The 11,096-nt window shown below is 32.7% G+C and overlaps 1 long non-coding RNA gene across 1 annotated transcript; it reads left to right on the forward strand.

Annotated features, from left to right (window-relative positions):
• The first annotated feature begins 4,003 nt into the window (after positions 1-4,003).
• Positions 4,004-10,110, forward strand: LOC143231459 (uncharacterized). The gene is made up of 3 exons (XR_013016932.1): positions 4,004-4,188; positions 9,303-9,356; positions 9,631-10,110. It is a non-coding gene; the product is annotated as an uncharacterized LOC143231459 (long non-coding RNA).
• Positions 10,111-11,096: the final 986 nt, after the last annotated feature.

Genomic DNA, 11,096 nt, shown 5'->3' on the forward strand with positions numbered 1-11,096 from the left:
CTTATTTGGGGCTGAATGATGAAATTATATATAAATTAAATATAATTTATGTTTGTTTTGATACGAATTATTTCAATACTAAACAGTTTGTTCGGTTCATCCAGGTTAGTAATAACTTTTCAACAATTAATTAATTAATTTGGCAGATTCTGGTTATTTACCTATTTAATGTTGTGTTGTTTTTTTTAACAGTTCGTATTCTCAGACTTTGTCCAATAATTCATACATATAACACTTTTCTCAGTAGTTACTTAACTTGGCAGCTTTAGTTATTTACATATTAACGGTTTGATCAATAATTCCTGGTCTCAGACTGTTCAAACTAGTCATGGCCTAATGGTAAGTGGGACACTACTGGCAATCTGGGGAATCGTGGAATCGAATCCTCCAATCGAACATGCTCACCCTTGCAGCCGTAGGAGCGTTATAACGTGACAGTCAATTTTACTATTCATTAGTACAGAGTAGCTCAAGAGTTGGTGGTAAGTGGCGCTACTAGCCGACTTCCTTCTAGTCTATCACTTCTAAATTAGGGACGGCTGGCGCATGTAGTCCTCGAGCAGCTTCATGCGAAATTAATTGAATAAATACAAGATACATTTCGTTGAATATTTTTATATTTGTAAATCTGTTTACCAATCAAAGATTTTTATTCGTGTATTGAGTTGTTATGTTTAGCGCTTTTAATTTTGCTTTTTCAAGAATATCCCTGTTAGTAGTGTGTGATTAAATAATGCTGTGTGTTCTTTTACTCTCTAATAAATAAATCCAGCTTTTATTAAACAAATATGGATATTCTAATAAATCCGTCTGTGTTTTCTAACAACGTTTTTTTCTTCTTATGCTAATAAATTGATCAGTGTTACGAACAATGTAAAACATCTAAGAGTCAGAATTTTTCTTTTTCCCCCCAATTTAAGCAGCCAATATCAAGATGTGAAACTGTCTAGGGCTTATATAGAAGGTATATAATTTAAGTAATCCAGTATTTACAGGTCCTATGAACCGTATCATTACTAGCCTTTATCAGGGCCGACAAGTTTGTTACACATTGGATTCTAAGAAGTGGTACTAATTTTGAGAAGCTGTCGAACCTGATTGGTCGATATGCTCGAACGCGGCTGTAAGAAGAAGCTCTGTAAGATAAAGTTGATGCGGTCAAAAGATGAACCAGTTAGACGTGTCTTTCTTCTACTACTGAAGATTACGTATTATGCAATAACAAATAAAACGAGAAAGATAAAATCAAAATGGATCTTGTTGCAGTTATTGAAAATGTTAGTACTGTGTTTAACATTACTGGACCGTAAAATATCAGTTAGAGTTTGTTTGTTTTTGAATTTCGCGCAAAACTACACAAGGGGCTATCTGCGCTAGCCGTCCCTAATTTAGCAGTGTAAGACTAGAGGGAAAGCAGCTAGTCATCACCACACCGCCAACTCTTGGGCTACTATTTTACGAACGAAGAGTGGCTTTAATCGAGAACATTATAACGCCCCCACAGCTAAAAGGACGAGCATGTTTGATGCGACGGGGATTCGAACCCGCGACCCTCGGATTACGAGTTCAGTGCTACAACACAGCTGACCATATCAATTGGAAACATAATGATCACTTCTATACACTTAGGCCCAGCATGGCTAGGTGTATTAAGGCGTTCCACTCGTAATCTGAGGGTCGCGGGTTCGAATTCCTGTCACACCAAACATGCTCTCCCTTTCAACCGTGGGGGCGTTATAATGTTACAGTCAATCCTACTATTCGTTGGTAAAAGAGTAGCCCAAGAATTGGCGGTAGGTTGTGATGACTAGTTGCCTTCCCTCTAGTCTTAACTTCTAAATTAGGGACAGCCAGCGCAGATAGCTTTCGTGTAGCTTTGCGTGAAACTCGAAAAAAAAAAAATCTATACACTTAATTTGGATCAGTTTAATTTCAAGGCTTATACCACTGGATCTATGTATGTTGGTGTTCGTATAGTGTGTGTAAATGTCAAGTTTGTGAATAATAAAACAGAAAGACAATATTTGATAGACAAGTATGTTTGTAGTTAATTTTTACAGTTAATTTTTATTGTTTTTTTAAATCCATTTAAAATTGAATATTTGTTTGTTGATTAATTGGGTTCCAGTTTCAGTTTCACCGAAGATTTGAATTGAAAAAAACAACAACCTGTGTGTTGACTTGTTTTTTCTTTTGCAATACAAGTAGGCCCCTGCATGGCCAGGTGGTTATGGCACTCGACTCGTAATCCGAAGTTCACAGATTCGAATTCCCGTCACACCAAACACGCTCGCCCTTTCAGCTGTGTGGGCGTTATTATGTGACGGTCAATCCCACTATTTGTTGGTGAAAGAATAGCCTAAGAGGTGGCGGTGGGTGGTGATGACTAGCTGCCTTCCCTTAAGTCTTACACTGCTAAATTAGGGACGGCTAGCACAGATAGCCCTCGAGTAGCTTTGTGCGAAATTCAAAATAAACCAAACCAATACAAATATTTATTTGAAATTATAAACGATTACAAAATTCTTGCACCAAACAAATACTAAAGTATCCAAGTCTTGCACTGAACAAATATTAAACCATGGTAATAGTTACAGGTATAAAACTCGCAACAGAATCTGTTACTGCCACACAAACTACAAACTGCCATTAAAGTCTCGTATAATCACTATGATAAATCTGCCAACAAGATTCCTCACCATCATAACACATGCAAACTGTCATATAAGTATAATAAATTACTATAATAAACTGAACAAAACCATTCGCTATCACAACACCTACAAATTATTACTAAAGTTTCGTACTATTATCATAAGTCACCGAAGTATTGTTCAAAAACTTTGTTAATACCCAAATCCTGTATCCTGAGTGCACTGTTCATCTTCAGTACCATGATTAATAGTACCAAATAAGCAGAGTCTATGTTTTCGGCTGAATGAGTTTTACTGAAAACAAATCTCAGTTCTCGTTTGTTAGATAAAATTACGTTTTTGAGAGTCATTCCTAAACTACTAATAGAGCTTAAATTTCCAAATAAGACCACCTCATAACGAGAAATAAGGCTTCACTGAAACTGTTGACCAGGAACGCAAGTGGCGGTCTGAGTTCATGAAGGAAGACAACAAAGTTGGTTTATATATCTTCGATCGAGCATCACATTATGATTAGAATATTTAGACTGTGTATTTGATGGTCGATGCTATAATGTTAATATCCTCAGAGGTTCAGTAATATCCTCAGAGGTTCTTGATGACGAGAAAACCCACTTGAAATAAAAATGTATCTCAAGACGGCTGGTGTGGGTATTAAAACTTTTATAAAATAAAATAGAGAACAAAGTGTCAACTTCATCTCCATTTTAACCTGTGCTGGGAAAAACACTGATAGCCCATTGTGTGGCTTAACTCCAAATAAACAAACAAGTCCATATGATTTTAATAGAAGGGATAACTTTAAGGGTGGGTTTCAGGGTCTGTAACTTCCACCAGTGATAGATGAAATAACAACTAAAGCGAAGTTGTTTCACTATTAAATACAATATTAATAGTTATTAATAAAATAAAACCTTACATCTTTTAACATAATATTAATATTAATAGTTACTAATAGAATAAAACCTTAAATCTTTTAATATAATATTAATATTAATAGTTACTAATAGAAGAAAACCTTACATCTTTTAACATAATATTGATATTAATAGTTATTAATAAAATAATTCCTTACATCTTTTAATATAATGCTAATCGAAACTCAGTTAATCGTGCTGATGGACCTGAACTGCAGCAAACCTTGACAAGAATGACACATTCATATGGTCAGTCTCAAACACTGTAACATTGAAAGAATGTATAACTCGAAACAGCGTTTACTAACACTTGTCACTAACAAAGAAATCGTTTGGGGATCTTAACAAGAGGGATACACTTTATCTACAGGAACAACAGGCTTGGCAACTTTACGTTTTCTGTTGCGAAACTTCCTGAACCCGAGACTTAGAGTTAAACAATTTGTTTACACAGAAAAAACTAAGCAAAAAATGACATAATCGTGTATCAACAAAATTAATATGAACTTCCAATCAGAGCAAGCACCTATTTGAACTTCCAATCAGAGCAAGCACCTATTTGAACTTCCAGTCAGAGCAAGCACCTATTTGGATCAAGGCTTAAAGTCAACCTTGTGGTGAGTATAGCTAATTACATGAACTGTTCTTGCGTTCTTACTTATAAAGAATAGAATATGTTATTTCTTCACTAGGATATTATTTGTTAGCAGCATATTTTCTGGTGTAATTTCAAGAACGTTACATCGGCTATCTCAGGAGATTTTTGTGTCCTCGCTCCATATGATGAGTTAACAAAGCAAAATAAACTGAATAACAAATCATAATAGTAAGAAACGAACACGAATTAAAATGTATATGTTAAACATTATAACCAGTACTGTTTAGTAACATTACAAATAAATAGAGTATATCTCACGGATAAGCGCAGCGGCTGATAAATAGTGCGGCATGTAGTTTAATTATTTAATACTGGTAAATAACATTTCTGGCAAGTTCAAACATGTCAGGACAATCTTTCATGTCAGTTTTACATTCTCTGATGAGCTGTCAAGGGAAACGATTGTAGAAGATGGTGTTATACGTGTTTATCAACAAACATCTTGCACTTGAAGCAATCCGATCACGAAACAAAATAAAATAATGACCACAAGCTTCCGTCTGTTGCTGTAATAACATGTTAAGGAATTACAAAACCCTACGCCGCTTGAATAGCCCTTAGAATGATCTCAAATCAAAGCAGTTTCTTTCTTGGTTAGCGCGTAGAGTGACTGAATATAATCCGCCATTGGTTTATGATGTAGAGAAACAACAAATCATCTGATATTTCCACATCTGTTCATTACTGGCCAAAAACAAGCGCAAAATGGTTGACAAAATTATTCCAATCTCATCACATCATCTGTACAATGACAAATGGACCGGGCGTGGCCTAGTAATTAGGGTGTCCGACTGAGGATCCGAGGATTAATAGTCCGCGTTATTTTACCCCAAAATTGCCCTCAGCACTTTGGGAAAGTAGGTGTGTCATAAAAGCGTCTGCTAAGTCTTACCGTTCGATTACGGTAGCCCAACAGTTGGCGGTGAGTGCTGTTGTTCCTCTTATCCATCATCTCAAAATTAGGCACTGCTAATAAAGGTAAATACTGCTACTAATGTAGCACAGGGAGGCCATAATAACATGACTGAAGTAACTACAGTATATGGAAACAAAATTGTTGGAAATGAGTAAAATCTCTCCATGGAAAAACCTATGGGACCACAGATGTGGTTATCTTCAGGTGGCTATCTTCAGGTAGAAACGTTAAAGTAACAAAAAATCACCTCATTATTTAACAGGATAACACCTTACTATACCTAACTATACAAATACATGGTTGTTACAAAACCTTACCATACAAATATACAGTTGTTACAAAATCTTACCATACCTAACTATACAAATATACAGTTGTTACAAAACCTTACCATACCTAACTATACAAATACATGCTTGTTACAAAACCTTACCACACAAATATACAGTTGTTACAAAATCTTACCATACCTAACTATACAAATATACAGTTGTTACAAAATCTTACCATACCTAACTATACAAATACATGGTTGTTACAAAACCTTACCATACCTAACTATACAAATACATGGTTGTTACAAAACCTTACCATACAAATATACAGTTGTTACAAAATCTTATCACACAAATATACAGTTGTTACAAAATCTTACCATACAAATATACAGTTGTTACAAAATCTTATCACACAAATATACAGTTGTTACAAACTCTTACCATACAAGTATACAGTTGTTACAAAACCTTACCATACAAATATACAGTTGTTACAAAATCTTACCATACCTAACTATACAAATATACAGTTGTTACAAAATCTTACCATACCTAACTATACAAATACATGGTTGTTACAAAACCTTACCATACCTAACTATACAAATACATGGTTGTTACAAAACCTTACCATACAAATATACAGTTGTTACAAAATCTTATCACACAAATATACAGTTGTTACAAAATCTTACCATACAAATATACAGTTGTTACAAAATCTTATCACACAAATATACAGTTGTTACAAACTCTTACCATACAAGTATACAGTTGTTACAAAACCTTACCATACAAATATACAGTTGTTACAAAACCTTACCATGCAAATATACAGTTGTTACAAAATCTTGCCATACAAATATACAGTTGTTACAAAATCTTACCATACAAATATACAGTTGTTACAAAATCTTGCCATACAAATATACAGTTGTTACAAAATCTTGCCATACAAATATACAGTTGTTACAAAATCTTGCCATACAAATATACAGTTGTTACAAAATCTTGCCATACAAATATACAGTTGTTACAAAATCTTACCATACAAATATACAGTTGTTACAAAATCTTACCATACAAATATACAGTTGTTACAAAATCTTGCCATACAAATATACAGTTGTTACAAAATCTTGCCATACAAATATACAGTTATTACAAAATCTTACCATACAAATATACAGTTGTTACAAAATCTTACCATACAAATATACAGTTGTTACAAAATCTTACCATACAAATATACAGTTATTACAAAATCTTATCACACAAATATACAGTTGTTACAAAATCTTACCACACAAATATACAGTTATTACAAAATCTTACCATACAAATATACAGTTGTTACAAAATCTTACCATACAAATATACAGTTATTACAAAATCTTACCATACAAATATACAGTTGTTACAAAATCTTACCATACAAATATACAGTTATTACAAAATCTTACCGTACAAATATACAGTTGTTACAAAATCTTACCATACAAATATACAGTTATTACAAAATCTTACCATACAAATATACAGTTGTTACAAAATCTTACCATACAAATATACAGTTGTTACAAAATCTTACCATACAAATATACAGTTATTACAAAATCTTGCCACACAAATATACAGTTATTACAAAATCTTACCATACAAATATACAGTTATTACAAAATCTTACCATACAAATATACAGTTATTACAAAATCTTGCCATACAAATATACAGTTGTTACAAAATCTTGCCATACAAATATACAGTTGTTACAAAATCTTACCATACACATATACAGTTATTACCATACATAGTGAGTAATTTTGGAATTCTTTTCCTCAAAAGTTCTGTGGTGAGGAGTTCTATAATGTTATGTATGATACAACATCCGTATTACATATTATGTATAATACAACATCCGTATTACATATTATGTATAATACAACATCCGTATTACATATTATGCATGATACAACATCCGTATTACATATTATGTATGATACAACATCCGTATTACATATTATGTATAATACAACATCCGTATTACATATTATGTATAATACAACATCCGTATTACATATTATGCATGATACAACATCCGTATTACATATTATGCATGATACAACATCCGTATTACATATTATGCATGATACAACATCCGTATTACATATTATGTATGATACAACATCCGTATTACATATTATGTATGATACAACATCCGTATTACATATTATGCATGATACAACATCCGTATTACATATTATGTATGATACAACATCCGTATTACATATTATGCATGATACAACATCCGTATTACATATTATGCATGGTACAACATCCGTATTACATATTATGTATGATACAACATCCGTATAAGATATTATGTATAATACAACGTCCGTATAACGTATTATGGTTTGTTCGTTTTTTGAATTTCGCGCAAAGCTACACGAGGGCTGTCTGCGCTAGACGTCCCTAATTTAGCAGTGTAAGACTAGAAGGAAGGCAGCTAGTCATCACCACCCACCACCAACTCTTGGACTACTCTTTTACCAACGAATAGTGGGATTAATAGTAACATTATAACGTCGCCACGGCTAAAATGGCAAGCATGTTTGGTGTGACGGGGATTCGAATCCGCGACCCTCGGATTACGGGTCGAGTGTCTTAACCACCTGGCCATGCCGAGCCACATATTATGGAATTACCAGAATATCGCGAATAATGTTCACGCAGTCTGGAAGTGATAAAATGTACGCAATGTGGCCACAGTTTCAATTACTAATTCAACTCAGAATGAAAAGGTGGTACATGATTGAATGGTGTACAACTCAAAATGACAAGGTGCTACATCATTGAATAGTGTCCAACCTCAGAATGACAAGGTGCTACATCATTGAATAGTGTCAAACTCAGAATGATAAGGTGCTACATCATTGAATAGTGTCCAACTCAGAAGGATAAGGTGGTACATCATTGAATAGTGTCCAACTCAGAATGACAAGGTGCTACATCATTGAATAGTGTCCAACTCAGAATGACAAGATGGTACATCATTGAATAGTGTCCAAAGAAAGTATAATCTATAGTTGTAGAACACACACAGAAATAACGCTGTACTTTAACCTTGTGATGAATGTACAATAATTCTAAAGGATCTGTGATTCGTGTTTATTTAAAAAAAAAAGTGAGTCTACGAACATGATAAGATGCTTGTAGTAATGGATGTTGAAACTTTTATTAAAATAAAATTTTAATACCAACGCCAGCCGTCTTGAGATAATTTTTACTTCAAGTGGGTTTCTCGTCATCACGAAATGCTTGAACAACCTTTATGTTAAGTTTCACTTCTCAACCGATGCCCGGATTTCAATTTGTGATCAATTTTCGAGTTCTTTATGAAATTCCTAATTAATGTTCGTTTTCCAGACTTAAACCAATTTTCAGTTTTTCGTTTCCAATTCAAAGTTAAGTTTTTCATTTCCAAAACAAAAGTTGATTTCGACTTTAAATTTATAAGAACCTTAACTCAAATGTTCATCTGTACTACAATCAAATCCACGGATTTTTAGTTGTAACTGTATCTATATGCTTTCACAACGTTATTTATAATTGGACAAAACCTAAGAATTTGCCTTCGGTTTAAATGACTTGATTGAGTGAAAAATAGCCTGGATTTTTTTTTTTCCCGATTCTAAGAAGGAACTAAGGTCACTCAACTAATAAATAAATAAATAGCGTCCATTATAAGTTATGTATTTATTATGTATCCTTTAATATATATTTACAAAAGTTATGGTACATTATCAGTTATTTTAATCTTTTTTACAGCCTTTTTACAGAAACCACTTGATATTAATATTAGTTGTATCATTTTAGTGTTGACTCAAGACGACCTTAAACCACCAGAATTTGACTTAACCTCCTTGCAATGTAAGTTTGTCTTTTTTCGTTGCATGCAACAATTAGGATGTATACCTGCTTGCAAAACCTCCACTCTCCTATTTTTTTCCTACAGTTGTTTTCACTTGTATTGTATTGTATTATACAAAAACTAAAATTTGGTGTCCTCCGAATGGCCATTTCTAGGTGGTTTTAGGGTTAAAACAAAAATTGCGTAAACTAATAAATGTTGTTTTCGTGTGTTGTTTGGTATTTTCAGTAATTCCGTTCTTCTTGTTTTTACCAATAATTAATTTTCTTTTAGCCACAACATCTTGAATAATCCTAACAACGGAACACTTGGAATTCACGAAGTTAAGTATTTTCACACGGAAAAACAACAACAAATTCAGTTAAGTCGGTTCAAAGTGGGAAAAATAGTGCCTCTCGTTTCTCTCTAACAAGAAGGTGTGAACCGTCTTCTGTTGGTACACATAAAGCGAGGCTTAGTGAAGGATCTCGAGTTAAAGATGTCCGGAAGTTCTAATCTGATTAGGCACCATTGAAAGAACTTGACTATGAACATCATCACATGTTAGATTGATAAGAACATGAGTTTAAATAGTTTTCATTTGTTCTTTATTAAGAATGCTCGTCAACTTGTAGAGTCTTTTATTGGTAATTACAACATTTTTATTTTGGAAATTATCTTTTTTTACTAAGATTATTGAAAGAGATACATTGACTTACTTTTGATAAACGCTTCTGTGTAAAAGTTCCTTGTTTATCATTTTGATAAACGCTTTTCTGTAAAAGTTCCTTGATTATCATTTTGATAAACACTTCTGTGTAAAAGTCACTTGTTTATCAAAATCATAAACACTTCTGTGTAAAAGTCACTTGTTTATCATTTTGATAAACACTTCTGTGTAAAAGTCACTTGTTTATCATTTTGATAAACACTTCTGTGAAAAAGTCACTTGTTTATCAAAATCATAAACACTTCTGTGTAAAAGTTACTTGTTTATCATTTTGATAAACACTTCTGTGTAAAAGTTACTTGTTTATCATTTTGATAAACACTTCTGTGTAAAACTTCCTTGTTTATTATTTTCATAAACACTTCTGTGTAAAACTTCCTTGTTTATTATTTTGATAAACACTTCTCTGTAAAACTTCCTTGTTTATTATTTTGATAAACACTTCTGTGTAAAAGTTCCTTGTTTATCATTTTGATAAATGTTTTTCTGTAAAAGTTCCTTGATTATCATTTTGATAAACACTTCTGTGTAAAAGTTACTTGTTTATCATTTTGATAAACGTTTCAGTGTAAAATTATTTTGTTTATCATTTTGGTAAACACTTCTGTGTAAAAGTCCTTCGTTTATCATTTTGGTAAACGCTTCTGTGTAAAACTTCCTTGTTTATTATTTTGATAAACACTTCTGTGTAAAACTTCCTTGTTTATTATTTTGATAAACACTTCTGTGTAAAAGTCCTTCGTTTAATACGTTGACAAATACTTCTGTTTAGAAGTTCCTTATTCGTCACGTCTCTAAACATTTTTTTTTGTAAATGTGTTTATAAACAGTTCTGTTTACATTTTCCTTGTTCATAATGTTGATAAACATTTTTGGCATTTTTTTTCGGGTTTATGAAGTTAATAAATACTTTAGTTAAACGTTTCTTGTTATGTATATATCTAGGTTATGGACTTTGTTAAAATGTCCTCAATCATTATTTATCGAATGAAGTTTTTGTAACACATTTGAATAAAAGAGTTAGTTTGTA

This window comes from Tachypleus tridentatus, chromosome 11, assembly GCF_004210375.1.
Source record: "Tachypleus tridentatus isolate NWPU-2018 chromosome 11, ASM421037v1, whole genome shotgun sequence".
In the NCBI taxonomy this organism is placed as follows: domain Eukaryota; kingdom Metazoa; phylum Arthropoda; class Merostomata; order Xiphosura; family Limulidae; genus Tachypleus; species Tachypleus tridentatus.